Genomic DNA, 16,551 nt, shown 5'->3' on the forward strand with positions numbered 1-16,551 from the left:
CTTAAACCTGATTTCAATATTATTTATGGTGGTGTGCATAAAGGTTGCGGCCGGTCGAACTAAACGTCGTTTTTACTTCGTGTTAACAGAGAGATGTTTCATTGAACGCGTTATTATTTTGCACTCCTAAACATGAAAACACCTGTGATTCATAAAAAATGACTTCAAAATGCTATTGGGTTTATCTAGACTTTGATGTATTAAAAAAACGTGGTGTTAATCGAGTTGTTCCAAGCACTGAAGTCAATGTTCATGCCATGTTTGCTGTCCCAATTACTAAATTTGTAAATCTAATCAGTAAGAATAAAGTTTTCAAAAATTGGACGCAATCGCGGTATTCTGCTTTCAAAAAACCCATTAATGACAGAGGCCACAATTGCAATTGTATTAAGTACCAATACGTCTAATAATCTCTGATATTCAGCGATTTGTTAAAACCCGTTGTTGAAGAGGTCCCCCACACACTCCATTTTCGGTATTCTCCCACCTTATGAACCAACACACAATTTCATCCAATTCGGTCCAGCCGATTCGGAAGTTTAATTTAGAAAATCATGTCAGTCTTAAAGAACCCTATATACATTTAGATAGGTTTTAGATGCACCGAACTGCTGGCCCATCGCTTAAGTGACCAATGTACATTTTTTAGACGTTCTAGTTATTTAAGCATTTCTGAAATTAGGTTTTGCCTGATTTCTCCATCGATTTTTTGCAATTTTGGTCAAGGGACATTTAACATTATCGGGGTTGTACTGTATTTCAAAATGTGGAGTAGATAGCGCTTTCCCAATTATTGAAGCCAGAGTTTATAGCGTTTTTGTAGTCACGCTTACTAAAGTTAAGGATATTACCTATAATTATACATTTTTAAACAAATTGGGCTAACCGCGATATTCCACTTTCGAGATGACCACTCAGGATCAAGACAGTTATTACCATAGTATTGCAATCAATTTTTAAACAATAGGTTCAAAATGATTTCACGTTTTCTTAAAAAATTTTGTGGGGGAGGTACCCTGGTCACTCCACTGACCAGTATAAAAAATAGCTAAAAACCTTTTCTCAGACCTAAAAACTCCACATACAAAATTTCATCGATTTCGGTCCAGCCGTTTCGGAGGAGTTTAATTTCGAACATCATGGCAGTCTCGAAGAATCTAATATATAAAAGACAATGTGTGTATGTTACTATGTTTGTATGTTTGTATGTTCCGAATAGACTCAAAAACGGCTGAACAGATTTTCTTGAAAATTTCAGATAATGTGCAGGGAACATAGGTGGTGAAAATAGGCTATATATTTTCTTGAATGGTCGTCGCGGAAGTGAAATATCGCGGTCATTCCAAATTATTCAAAAACGAAAAGACTCAAAAACGGCTGAATAGATTTTTTGGAAAATTTCCGATAATGTACTGGGAACACCGGTGGTGAAAAAAGGCTATATATTTTCTTAAATGGTCGTCGCGGAAGTGAAATATCGCGGTCATCCTAAATTATTCAACAATGTACTATTTCAGATAGTATAGCAAATTTTAGTAAGCGTGACTATAAAACCGCTATAACACTGGATTCTATGTGTGGGATAACGCGGTCAACGCCATATTTTGGAATACAGTAAAATCCCGATAACTTGAGATGTCACGATAAAGCAATTCCGAAAAATCGATTGGGAAATCTTATAAAATTTTGTATGTGAAGTTTTTAGGTCTGAGCATAGGTCGTAATCTATTTATTTAACCCGCTAAGTGTAGTGACCGATGGTCCTCCCCACAATTTTTTAAGAAAACCGCGAAATTCAAGATACTTTTTAATATATTGTTTACAAATTGTTTGCAATGCTATGGTAATTACTGTCTTAGCCCTGAATGGTCGTCGCGGAAGTGAAATATCGCGGTCATCCCAAAATTTTCAAAAATGTATTATTTCAATTAATTAGAACGTTCGTAAGCTGTTTTTATACGACTAAGAGGAGTGACCGGTGGTCCTCCCCTACTATGTTTTTAATAAAATCTGAAATCGCGGTCATCACAAAGTTTTCAAAAATGTATTATTTCAATTAATATACATAATTTTAGTAAGCGTGACACAAAAATGATATAACCACTAGCTTGAACAAGTGGTAGTGGCCGGAGGTAGTGACCGGAGGTTCTCCTTCAAAATTTAAAAAAAAAATCTGAAGTCCATGATATTTTTGAACGTATTGTTTACAGATTGTTTGCAATACTATTGTAATACTGTCTTGACCCTGAATGGTCTTCGCGGAAGTGAAATATCATGGTCATCACAAAATGTTCAAACATTTATTATTTCAGATAATATACATAATTTTGTAAGTGTGCATAAAAAACGCTACAAACCCTGAACACTTAACAATAAGTGGGATAGCTCGATCAACTCCACATTTTGGAATACAGTGAAATCCCGATAACTTGAGATGTCACTAGAACCGAAATTCGAGAAAATGATTGGACATCAGACAAAGTTATTGATATACAAAACAATATCATCATTAGAATCAGAATACCGCGATAGTGTCCGATTTTTGAAAATATTACAATTACGGATAAAATCTCAAAATGTGGGAAGTGAAACTTCATGAGCATTGATTTCAGTTTATAGTTTATAGAAGTAATTTTTTATGAATTATATAAATGGTGCCATACATATACCTGCACCGACCATTATATGTGGGTCACAAAGCGCTTTAAACTGTCCATTTATGTGAAGGGTATAATAAAAGAGATTTTATATCTTAAATTTGGGAGATACCATTACATGGAATTTATGTCAAAACATTGACATCAATACTGGACAGATAACTAAAGTTTACACAGAGAACCCAAACAACGGGCCAGCAACGCGGACCGGGTCAGCTAGTCTAATATATAAAAGGCAATGTGTGTATGTTAGTATGTTTGTTTGTTTGTATGTTTGTATGTTCCGAATAGACTCAAAAACGGCTGAATAGATTTTCTTGAAAATTTCAGTTAATGTACTGGGAACACCGGTGGTGAAAATGGGCTATATATTTTTTTGAATGGTCGTCGCGGAAGTGAAATATCGCGGTCATCCCAAATTATTCAAAAATGTATTATTTCAGATAATATACCTAATTTTAGTAAGCGTGACTACAAAACCGCTAAAACACTGGCTTCAATATGTGGGATAACTCGGTCAACGCCATATTTTGGAATACAGTAAAATCCCGAGGACTTGAGATATCACTATATAGAAATTCCGAAATATCGATTGGGAAATCTTATGAAATTTTGTATGTGGAGTTTTTAGGTCTGAGAATAGGTCGTAATCTATTTTTTTATCCCGCTAAGTGTAGTGACCGGTGGTCCTCCCCACAATTTTTTTAAGAAAACCGCGAAATTCAATATACGTTTTAATATATTGTTTACAAATTGTTTGCAATGCTATGGTAATTACAGTCTTGACCCTAAATGGCCGTCGCGGAAGTGAAAATCGCGGTCATCCCAAAATTTTCAAAAATTTATTATTTCAATTAATTAGAACTGTCGTAAGCTGTTTTTATACGGCTAGGAGTAGTGACCGGTGGTCCTCCCCCATAATGTTTTTAAGAAAATCTGAAATCTTTGATATTTTTGAACGTATTGTTTACAGATTGTTTTCCCTGAATGATCGCGGTCATCACAAAGTTTTCAAAAATGTATTATTTCAATTAATATACATAATTTTAGTAAGCGTGACACAAAAATGATATAAACACTAGCTTGAACAAGTGGGATAGCGCGGTCGTGAGCTATTTTAATACGGCTAAGTGTTGTGACCGGAGGTTCTCTTTCAAATTTTTTTTAAATGTGAAGTCCTTGATATTTTTGAACGTATTGTTTACAGATTGTTTGCAATACTACTGTAATTACTGTCTTGACCCTGAATGGTCTTCGCCGAAGTGAAATATCGCGGTCATCACAAAATTTGCAAACATGCGATCAACTCCACATTTTGGAATACAGTAAAATCCGGATAACTTGAGATGTCACAAGATCGTAATTCCAGAAAGATCCATTGGATATCAGACAAAGTTATTGATATACAATACAATATCATCATTGGAATCAGAATACCGCGATCGTGTTCGATTTTTGAAAATATTATAATTACGGATAAAATCTGTAAAAATGGGAAGTGAAACTTCATGAGCATTGATTTCAGTCTATGGAATAGCTAGGTAAATATGCATTTTTTAAATACAATTTATAGAAGTATTTTTTTTATGAATTATATAAATGTTGCCATACATATCCCGAAGGAACATACATTTCGCTGAAGGGTATTTTACCACTATTGCATATAGAGCGCGAAGAAAAAAGCGTTACGTTCGATCGGCCTGAATGAGGTTAAATCCTCAAAAAATAGCGAAAATCAGCCGGTACCGTTCTATGGGAGCTATATCAAAACGTGGACCCATACCAGCAATTCTTTGCAGTAATAATTACGACCCCATCCGAGACCAACAATCCAATATATAGCAACAATCCAATATGTTAATTGACGTATACATTTAGAGCCAAAGACCCGAAACTACTGAACCGATTTTTCAAACAATTTCAGAAAATGTACACGGATGATCCCTGGTGAAAATAGGCTATATATTTTGTTGAATATAGGAGAGGGCGGGTCCTATTTCTTAAAAACGCTTCATTTGTTAATCTTGCGAACATATTGGTTTGAAAATGAATTTGCAATCAATGGTGGTTGTGTCTCTCACCTTAGGTCCTTATTTGGGACCGACATGCATTTTTTAAATATGTTATATCTTCAAAACGTCTGTACCGATTTTCATGTATTTTACAGATGATGTACAGGGATGTCCCCTGGTAAAAACAAACTATATATTTTGTTGAATTTCGGCAGAGCGGGTTTTAAAAATTAATTCGATGGACAATGATGGTTGTGTCTCGGACCCGAGGCACTTATTTGTGTTCTTAAGACCCGACCACGTCCACTATTTCAATATGTTGCAAATTAATGGACATACCAGCATAACGAAGCTTTGGTCTTATTGGAAAGCAAGTATTAAATTAAAAGACAACATATCGATAGCTCAGGTATTTAACATACATTATAAGAAGGTGGAAGGACGATACAGTGGGCGTTTAAGCTGCCGCTGGACATTCATTTGAATGAAGGGCACACATGCAATATTAAATAGAATTTATCATTTGGAACGAATGTACTATTGCACATAAAAATTCCCTAGAAGCTTTAGATCGCTTCTTGAGAGATTTGAGAGTGTCATCTGGATACTTGCCCGTGTGCGCCAACTGAGCCTACAAGGAACGCTGCCTGTCGAGTGGGTCAACCCAGCCAACAACATCGTAACCCGCCCATCAGCAGGGGAAAGGTGAGCAAAGCCGGCCAGGGCATCTTGTGCCGTCGTGGTCGACTTTTGAAATTCGGTAAGCTCCCGAACATCTGGTCCTTCTCAACCAGCAATTGGAGAACCAACGAGGAAGTTATTGGACTACAAAAGTAAGTACCAGAGATTTGTTTACGATTATTGATGCCATTGGGTAATGCACGTAAACTGGCCCTATTTGGTGGAAGTGCTTCGAGAAAAAAGTGGAGCCTTGTCATTGCATAATTGTGCCAAAGAAACTTCAAGGTTGGCCAGGTCATTGGCTCCCTAGGTACCGTTGAATTTTTTTGTCGAGCCTTGTCCATTTACTTATCTCGTTGTGGTGGTGAACCGGCAATTTTATTTATTTGCCTGCCATTCCCTTTGTTGATACATAAGGGCTGTCGACATTTGGTGGCTCTGCTTGTGCGTTGGTTGTTTGACGGGCGTTTTGGCGCTGTCGACATTTGGTGGCTCGGCTTGTGCGTTGGTTGTTTGACGGGCGCTTTGGCGCTGTCGACATTTGGTGGCTCTCTGCTTGTGCGTCGGTTGTTCGACGGGCGCTGTCGACATTTGGCGGCTCGCTGCTTGTGTGTTTCCCGCTGTCTGGTGCTATTGGGAATAGCTAGCTGCTTGTGCGCTAACGCTGTTTATTGATGTTGATGCTTACTCTTGTGTGTAAACCAATAAATAGTTTGTTAATTTACACTATTTGTGTGTCGGCATTCTGTCTGGTTTTTTTGCGCTGCCTGAGTTAATTTGTTTTTTTGGATTGCTCGCTGTGTGTGCGCTGGCTGCATTCACTTTATTGGCGCTTGCCTTTATGTATGCGTACTTGGTTTCTCGTGATATGTACGATTGCGCTCTGTCAGGTGTTTTTATTTGCGCTGACTCTTTTTGTGCGGTGGATGATATCTCTTTGTCTCTTATGCATTGGCCAGTGGTCTCTTAATTTGCTTGCACGGATTGTGGAGTTTGATTGCTTGTTGCATCATTGCATGGATGGGGTGTGTTTCTCTTCGTGAAGAGCGAAAATAAAAGCAAACCAAATGTGCGAAAAGTAGACAAAGTAGATGCCAGAAATTGATGTGTTTATTTTTTTTGGATTTCTATTGCCTCCACTGTTGGAAGAGTTGATGGTTCAAAGCAAGGGAACGAAAATTTGTTGAAATTAATAAATAGCAATCAGATGCACAGTGTTATGCAGCGACATTTAATAGAATCGTTGAACAATTTTGGAATTTAAATGTCGTTATAATTATCTTACCCATGAGAAAATTTATTGCTTTGAATTTGGCAATAGAATCGTTGAACAGTTTTGGGATTTTTATGCCGTTGTGATTACCTTACCCAGGAAGAAATTTATTGCGTTGAATTTTGCAATTGGACCTAGTCAAATATATGATAAATTAAAATTTTTTCTGGGATATACAAACATTGATAATATTGCTCGATTGTTATAAACCAGTTGTATTGGATAGGGTTAACAATAATTCTCAATCGATGGTTGGTTGATTGATTGATTGGATGTATGGCGTGGAACAATTTTGTTGATTGATTGCTAAGAATAGTGATTTCATATTATATTTCTTGCTCATTTGGAGACAAGTCGATACTGTGGAGTATTGGAAAAATTATCCTCGGTGGTTAAGAAATCTGTGTGGAGCATTTGTGGAAACAAACTTGCTCGTGAATAATATTTGGAAGATTTATTATAATAGTTGCTTACTCTTGGACGGTTGTTGGAATCGTGCGTGCGACTGAAGCACAGTGGGTGCAGCTGTAATTTAACGATAAATTTGATTATCTTGAAGAAAAATCTTTCACGTTGCGGAACGCTGGTCGTTTCCCCTTCTTGTACTTGTTCGATAGTGGGGATTTGGCTTATTTGAATTATTCCGTTTGGGATTTTGACGTTCCTATAGAGCAATGGCAAGCCTGGAGGAGTTTTTAAATAAATGTGAAGAGGTTAGTTCCTACGAGGAGCATTTGAAGAAGACTGATGCCTCGGGGTTTAATGATTCAGCCATTGAGATTGAACGCTCGGAGTTTCAAAGCTTGTGGGCTGAGTTTAAAGAGGCTTTGAAAGGTTGCACTTCGGATCCTGAATGTCACAAAAAAAATAAGGATATGATTAAAACTCATAAAAATCTTGCACATGAAAGTTATGTTAGGGGCAATAATATTATAGGGGAATGGAAGGAGAAAAGAAAGGTAGCCCCAGTTGCCCAGAGTCTTCTTCTTCCTCGATTGCTGTCCCACCGTGTGATACGGACATTTTTCATGGGGACTATTTGACATGGCCAAGTTTTCGTGACTTGTTCACGGCCATTTATATATCTAATAAAAAGCTTAGCTCTGTTGAGAAACTATATCACTTGCTCCAGAAGACAAGTGGTGAAGCGAAGGAGATAATTAAACATATCCCCTTAACGGCGGATGGTTTCTCAATTGCTTGGGACAATTTGAGAAACCGATATGAGAACAAAAGAATTTTAATAAATACCCAGTTGCGGAATTTATTTAATCTTGCTCATTGTGGACAAGAATCGGCAAGTAGCCTGAAAAAATTACAGCGGGAGATAACAAACTGTATATCGGTCCTTGAATTGTACAAGGTCGATGTCAAGTCTTGGGACCCGATATTGGTTTATCAGTGCTCCACTAGAATGCCTAAACTTACTCTTTCGCTTTGGGAGCAATCGTTGCAAAATAAGTCAGAAATGCCTCATTGGGAGGAGTTGAATCATTTTCTCACAGAGAGGTTTCAGGCGTTAGAGAGTGTTGCCGACATAACTTGCTCGAGTGGAGCGCAATCAGGACAGAATTCTCGTCCGAGATACACTCAATTTGAAAAATCAAAACAATTTAGAGTGCACCATACTAAAGTGAATGAGGTGAAATGTGGCTTATGTAAAGGGACACATTCACTGAAATCTTGCCCGAGGTTCCTTAGTATGGAGTTTAGAGGTAGGTTGAATGTTGTCAAGAGGGAGAATCGGTGCATTAATTGTATGACAGTGGGTCATAGAGCTGTGGACTGTAAGGCACAGGGTTGCACGAAATGTAAATCGAAGCATCATATTCTTCTCCATAAACATAAAGATGCACAAAATGATAGTACTTGCTCGAGCAGTACTCGAAACTTCCATACCTCTGTATCAAGTAGGACAATGCTTGCCACGGCTTGGGTAAACATTGTGAAGAATGGAGTTCCATATAGGTTCCGAGCGCTAATAGACCCTTGCTCAGACGATACCTTTGTGTCTTCTCGGATTCAGAGGATGTTGAGGTAACCAACGAGTTCCGTTTCTGCGGATATCTCTGGTTTGGGCGGTGAGCATTTGACGAAGTGCTCAAGGGTAGCATCAATTGTAATTGGATCAATAAAGGATAGTTCTTTCTCGTTGAGCTTGGAGGCCTTTGTGGTCCCGGAGATAACTGGGGATATTCCGACGCAGCCTTTGGACTAAATTCGGGTTGATGGGCTTCCGGATTTGGATTATGCGGATCCCAAGTTTTATGAAAGTGGACCGGTAGATATCTTGCTCGGTGGTAACGTTTACCCGGTTATATTGCTCAATGGTGTTAGGAAAAACATACTCGGCTCGCTTTTAGCCCAGGAAACCGTCTTTGGGTGGATATTGACAGGTCCAGCGAAAAATATAGTAAAGGCGAATTCTGTAAGCGTTTCCCATTGCACTAGAGTGGCGGTGCAGGAGCAACTAGCCAAATTCTGGGAAGTTGAAGAGGTTCCAAAGGTGCCAATTGTCTCGATAGACGATCAGAAGTGGGAAGAAATCTTCCGATAGACGACGACTCGAGGTTCTGACGGGAGGTATACCGTAAGCTTGCCCTTTAAAATTGATGATCCTTTTGCTTGTGCGTCAAGATCAGGTCGATACGTTGCGCTTACACAATTTTTACGAAATGAAGCGTCACTAATGAGGAATCCAAGTCGAAAGTCAGATTATGATGACGTGATTCTAGAGTACTTGTCCCTAGGCCATATGAGCAAATTAGAAGGGTTCGTGAACTATCAAGATTGTTTTTACTTGCCCCATCACGGTGTGTTTAGGCCTGATAGCGCGACGACGAAGTTGAGAGTCGTCTTTAATGCCTCGTGCCCCTCGGTAAATGGAAAAAGCTTAAACGACGCGTTGTATGTTGGCCCTTCACTTCAGAAAGACATTGTTTCTTTGGTATTAAATTGGCGCTTATACAAATATGTATTTAATGCGGACATTTCTAAAATGTATCGCCAAATTTGGATTAACCAGTTGCATTCCAAGTATCAGCGCATTTTATTTCGGACTTGCCCGGAAGAGGAAGTGGCTGATTACCAATTAAATACGGTAACGTTTGGCGTCAATTGCGCTCCATATTTGGCTATCAGGACGCTTTTGCAATTGGCGGATGATGAGGAGGAGCGCTTTCCCATTGGTTCGAAAATACTGAGAAACAATATGTATGTTGACGATGCTTTGGTAGGCGTGCATACTGTCTCGGAAGGTTTGAGGTCGAGGGAGGAATTAGTGAGAATTCTTGGTTCAGCGGGGTTTGCTCTTCGGAAGTGGACGTCTAACTCTAAAGATATGTTGAGGGGTCTGGCTCGTGAGCATCTTTTGAATGAGGACTTTCTCGAATTGGGAGACAAAAGCTCGGCTAAGACGCTTGGCATTCGGTGGAATGCCTCTACGGATTGTTTCTACTTTGTTATGGAAAAAATCCGGGAAAGAAGTTCTTATACCAAGAGGCAGGTTTTGTCTATTATTGCCAAGATTTTTGACCCGTTGGGGTGGCTTTCCCCGGTCGTTATAACTGCGAAAATCTTCTTGCAGCAACTTTGGCTCGATGAAGTTGGATGGGATGATCCGCTGAAGCCGCTTACTTTATCAAGCTGGAAGAGTTTTGTCTCAAATTCGGCAGGAATTGAAAATATTACCATTCCTCGGTGGGTAAAGTACTCGGCCCATTGTAGTATTCAGTTACACGGTTTCTGTGACTCGTCGGAGTCGGCATATGCAGCGGCGTTATACTTGAGAGTAGAAGTGGGGATTGAAATCTTTTCGAACTTGCTCGTAGCGAAGTCTAAGGTTGCCCCGTTGAAGAAAATGTCTCTGCCCCGTTTGGAGCTCTGTGGCGCTCTGCTACTGGCGGAGTTGGTCGATTCTGTTCTGCCTCAATTGGATATTTCGAAAGCATCTTTGTTCGCTTGGTCTGATTCGACTATTGTTTTGTCTTGGCGCAAAAAGCCGTCTTATGCCTGGACAACCTTTGTTGCGAACAGGGTGTCCATTATTCAGGAGAAAGTGGGAAATGACTGGAGGCATGTTCCCACGGATGAGAATCCGGCAGATCTGGCAACCCGGGGGCGGACTCCTTTGGAGTTGAAGGATTGCGATCTGTGGTGGCACGGACCAAACTGGCTCAAGTTTCGTAGAGAGGACTGGCCCTCAGGTACAGTGATAATGGAAACAACACTTGAAGCTAAACCTGCAAAAACTCATCTTGCCCGATCTGTCGTAGAGGAGGACGTTTTGGAAAGGTTTTCTCGTCTCCCCACTGCGATTCATGTTGTAGCGTACATGTTTCGTTTCTTCCATAGGACGCATTCTGGAACCAAGGGGGTCGTTCGCTATGAAAGCACAAAACTATCTTCAAAAGAGATAAGCTTTGCTCGATACCGTTTGATGTCTCTGTCGCAGAGAATCCATTTCTTCTCGGAGTATGACTGCCTCGTCAATGGTCGGAGGCTAGAGTCTGGTAGCTCCCTGTTGTCTCTAAATCCCTTCTTGGATAAAGACAATCTTATCCGTGCTAATGGACGATTAAGTTCCACACTTTCCCTGTCGTATGACGAAAGGTACCCAAAAATTCTGGCTCATCGGAGTAGATTCGCTGCGCTCTATGTTGACCAGGTTCACCGGCAGACCAACCATGGTGGCATCCAGCTAACTCTGGCTACGACTCGCCTCGAATGCTGGATCATACGAGGTAGAAACTTGGTGAAAGCGCACTATCGAAATTGCACGAAGTGTGTTCTTGCTCAAAAGAAGCGACAAACGCAGCAGATGGCTGCCCTTCCTCCGGAGAGGACTACTTTCGCTCGCCCTTTCTCCACTTCGGGCGTTGATTTTGCTGGCCCTGTGGAAATAAAAAACTTTAGCGGTAGAGGCTGCCGCGTTTCGAAGGGGTATATATGTCTATTTGTCTGCTTCGTCGCCAAGGCTATACACCTGGAGCCTGTGAGTGACCTCTCCACCCCTGCCACGATCTGTCGTAGAGGAGGACGTTTTGGAAAGGTTTCCTCGTCTCCCCACTGCGATTCATGTTGTAGCGTACATGTTTCGTTTCTTCCATAGGACGCATTCTGGAACCAAGGGGGTCATTCGCTATGAAAGCACAAAACTATCTTCAAAAGAGATAAGCTTTGCTCGATACCGTTTGATGTCTCTGTCGCAGAGAATCCATTTCTTCTCGGAGTATGACTGCCTCGTCAATGGTCGGAGGCTAGAGTCTGGTAGCTCCCTGTTGTCTCTAAATCCCTTCTTGGATAAAGACAATCTTATCCGTGCTAATGGACGATTAAGTTCCACACTTTCCCTGTCGTATGACGAAAGGTACCCAAAAATTCTGGCTCATCGGAGTAGATTCGCTGCGCTCTATGTTGACCAGGTTCACCGGCAGACCAACCATGGTGGCATCCAGCTAACTCTGGCTACGACTCGCCTCGAATGCTGGATCATACGAGGTAGAAACTTGGTGAAAGCGCACTATCGAAATTGAACGAAGTGTGTTCTTGCTCAAAAGAAGCGACAAACGCAGCAGATGGCTGCCCTTCCTCCGGAGAGGACTACTTTCGCTCGCCCTTTCTCCACTTCGGGCGTTGATTTTGCTGGCCCTGTGGAAATAAAAAACTTTAGCGGTAGAGGCTGCCGCGTTTCGAAGGGGTATATATGTCTATTTGTCTGCTTCGTCGCCAAGGCTATACACCTGGAGCCTGTGAGTGACCTCTCCACCCCTGCCTTCATCGCCGCTCTGTCTCGTTTCGTTGCCAGGCGTGGTTGCCCCCGCCATATTTATTCGGATAATGGCAAAAATTTTGTGGGCGCTGATCGGGAACTCCGGTCTAGCTTGATGAGGGTTGTTTCGGAGTTAAAGGACGATTCGCTTACCCGATACGGGTTTCAAAAGTTGGACTGGCACTTCATACCTGCCGCAGCTCCGCATATGGGCGGGCTGTGGGAGGCAGGGGTGAAGAGCTGCAAAAGTCATCTGAAGAAGATAGCAGGGCAGATACGGCACACCTTTGAGGAGTTTTCCACCATTCTGGCCCACATAGAAGCATGCCTGAACTCTAGGCCTCTTACCCCCCTCACCGATAGCGTTGATGACCTCGGTGTCCTTACTCCCGGCCACTTTCTAATTGGCGGGCCGCTGCTATCACCAGCCGAGCCTGAGGAGGTTGAGACCAAGATTGATTGATTGCTCAGGAATTCTGCCGACGATGGAAGTCGGAGTATCTGAAGGAGCTCCATAAGCGCACCAAATGGAAAATGGCTCAGAATGACCTTCGAATGGATGACATCGTGGTGCTGCCTAGTGATAATCTTGCTCCAAACGAGTGGCGCTTGGGCCGTGTGGTAAAATTACACTTGGGTCAGGACGACAGGGTTCGCGTTGTGGACATAAAAACCTTGAATGGCGTAATTACTCGCCCAGTGCACAAATTGGTTCTTCTCCCTCGTCCCGAATAAATTCTTGCTCTAAAAGCCAGCTCGTTGATGTCTTGCCCGATGAAGATATGTGTTGTAATCTTTTTGTACCTTAACTATACCTTACTCTTTCTTGCAGATGAGCTACAACGATAACTTTAAATGTCCAATATGTACCACCCGGCACTCATTCCGTCACTGCCGAGCTTTTCTCCAAGCGATGCCGAAAGACAAGGAGGCCATTGTGCGGAAGAATAAATGCTGCCTGAACTGTCTTGGCATGGGCCATCAGGTGATTGCTTGCCCGTGGAGCGTGGGGTGTAACGTGTGCAATCGTGCCCACCACTCTTTCCTGCACCCCCTTGATAACTCTAAAGAAGTCTGGCTAGAGATGACTGCCGAGGCTATGCTCCATTTTCCGGGGATCGAGGTTCGTGTTCTTATTGACCCTCTTTGTGAGGAAGATGCCCTGTTCATGGGAACGCCATCGCAAGGGCTGCCTTATCCCAACCGGGTCAGAGCTGTGCTGACTTCAACGCGCAACAACGTGCTAACGTACACCAGTCGCCTGGTGACGTTCGGCGAATGTGATATCGTCACGACTCGTTATGTCGCCGATATGCGGTGCGTTCGTCGACTCTACCCAGAAAAGGTACTGGCAGATCCTCAGTTCGAGACGCCTGGCACATACACCGTTACTCTGGGCAAGCCGGCAGAAAAGGGGATTTTCTTGGGCCTACCGATCATTGAGCGCGGCATGCCCTACGCCCAGAATACGATTTTTGGGTGGACGTTCTTTGGCGACGTGTCTCGCAAATTGTAGGATAGTTTCTTGCCCGACTCGTGTGGAACATACCTCTTGCCCTATATGTCCCTGGAGGAAATCAAAGCTGCTGGCGGATCGCCTACCATATATATATGAATTGCTATACAATTTGAATTACTAGATTTTTATATTAATCGTACCCCACATCTCAAATATTATTCTGATATATGTATTTTCATTGGATCTCATATTTTAGTAACGTAGCAACGTAAATAACATAAGTTTAGTTGGGACATCGTCCCAAGGGGGGAGGATGTTTATGGGAGAAACACGCTAAATTAGCATTACTGCAGTTGTCCCATAAATGTCGTCCCACCCTAAGGTGAATTGCTCTATTTGTTTTCGATTTATACCTTCCTGAATTACACTATTTGTTTTCAATTCCTTCCTTCTGCTTTCGCTCTCCTTCTCACTCTCTCGATGCGAAAACATAGAAAACCAGTTTTGAGGGAAGAAGAAGAGCGAATGCAAAAGTCTAATGTTTACCTTTTTTGGAACATTGTTAGAACTTTTCTTCTTTCGTTTTGTAAAGCCACAAAGGCAAGATCGTCAAAATAGACAATAAAGTGAATTTGTATTTATGTAAATATTAACTAAAAGTGTTTTCGTGGGTCGAACAAAACTCAAGTGCAAGGCACTTTATTCCTATAGAGGAAAACATTGGAACACGGCGAAATCAGTCTGTACGTTCGTCGAACTAGCGTGTGATCAAATCTTGCCCTTGGAGTGCGTCAATTCCAGAACTGTCTCAATTGTGCGGTTAGTGCCATCTGGATACTTGCCCGTGTGCGCCAACTGAGCCTACAAGGAACGCTGCCTGTCGAGTGGGTCAACCCAGCCAACAACATCGTAACCCGCCCATCAGCAGGGGAAAGGTGAGCAAAGCCGGCCAGGGCATCTTGTGCCGTCGTGGTCGACTTTTGAAATTCGGTAAGCTCCCGAACACCGAGTAACATCAACCCGAGTCGCTTCAACACGACTACACCAAGCCGAGTAACATCAACCCGAGTCGCTTCATCACGACTACACTAAGCCGGGTATCATCAACCCGGAGACATCAGCCCGAGTCGATCCAACACGACTACACTAAGCCGAGTATCATCAACCCGAAGTCATCAGCCCGAGTCGCTTCAACACGACTACACCAAGCCGAGTAACATCAATCCGAGTCGCTTCAACACGACTACACCAAGCCGAATACCATCAACCCGAGTCCATCAACACGACCACATCAACCCGAATATAACAAGCCGAGTCGTTGGGTGCGAGTACTACAGCCGAGCATCAACGTAACGACCACTACCATCAAGCCAACACCGCTACAACTACAAGTTTACCAACATCACTCTGTCTCGTGTCGGCCGAAGACGATTGACTACGAGCCCACAGTAAGGTTCCACCCAGCTGAGACGAATAACCACCACACATAATTGCATTTATCACATAAGTATCCACATGTTAATCATAAATTAAGCACCAAGGGGTGATAATAAAGAATTGAATTGTCATCACTCGTGTTTTCACTTAAGGTTTCGTGGGTCCTTGAGTTGACCCTGGCTGCGACTGAACTCACCTAAGCCTTAGACAAAACCCTCGTTATAGATATCCACATGTCCTTAAAAAGAAAGGGCATACACTTAAGCCAGAAGCATACACTTAAGTCCTGGAAGTTGTTGTTGTTAGTTTAGGAGTTCCGTCCCATTGACGTAGTCCCTCACCTGATGTCCTTGATATGGTCGAGTCCTGTAATTATGTCGTTTCCCATTAGTTGAGTTCTAAAGTTTGTGAAAGCCTGGCAGTGGCAGAGATAGTGTTCAACGTTTCGTTGTCCTCGCCACATGCCCTGCATTCACTATTCTCTGCACAGTCTATCCTGTGCAGATGCGCTTGTAGTCCTAGATGCCCTGTGAGGACACCGATTAGTCTACTGATATCCTTTTTACTCATCACTAGGAGGTCATTTGTTTTGTCCATAGGATTTTTGTAGTTTTCCCTTTTCCTGGTTATTCCATAGGGATACATGAGCATTCTTTGCCAAAGCTTTTAGTTCTATACACGCCGCCTTTAAAGGTTTGGCATTGTCTAGACTTACTGTAGGTAGCTCCCTGGCTTGTTTTCCTAAGGAGTTTGCTACTTCGTTTCCCGTAATCCCTATGTGTCCTGGTACCCATATAATGTTTACCGAGCCATAATGGGAATAGTCGTTAATTGAATTTTTACACTCTAAGACATTTTTCGATATTGTTGCCTTACTTGTTATAGCTATAATTGCTGCTTTACTATCCGTAAGGATGTTAACTGTGAGTGGCATTGTATTTGTTTGAAACCAGTTCATACATTCTGTGATCGCTCGGATTTAGGCTTGGAGGATCGGCAGACAAAGGGAGATCCTCGTTTCCGTGTCTACGATATAAAGGCCCAGTCCCGTTCTCCCCCCTAACACAGCCCCGTCCGTAAACCCGCAACTTCCAGCGGGAATCTGTGCAAGGGTTCCATCGATCTACATATCTCTGTCCGGTATTAGAACTTCACACAGAGCTACTTCACTTGATTCTGGTATCCGGTCCGATACTATTTGATTTATAGATTCACCCGTTGTGAACCGTAATATGCATTGGTGGTATGTTTGGTGGTCTCCT

This window comes from Musca autumnalis, unplaced genomic scaffold, assembly GCF_047663935.1.
Source record: "Musca autumnalis isolate F117 unplaced genomic scaffold, ASM4766393v1 scaffold_2, whole genome shotgun sequence".
Lineage (NCBI taxonomy): Eukaryota > Metazoa > Arthropoda > Insecta > Diptera > Muscidae > Musca > Musca autumnalis.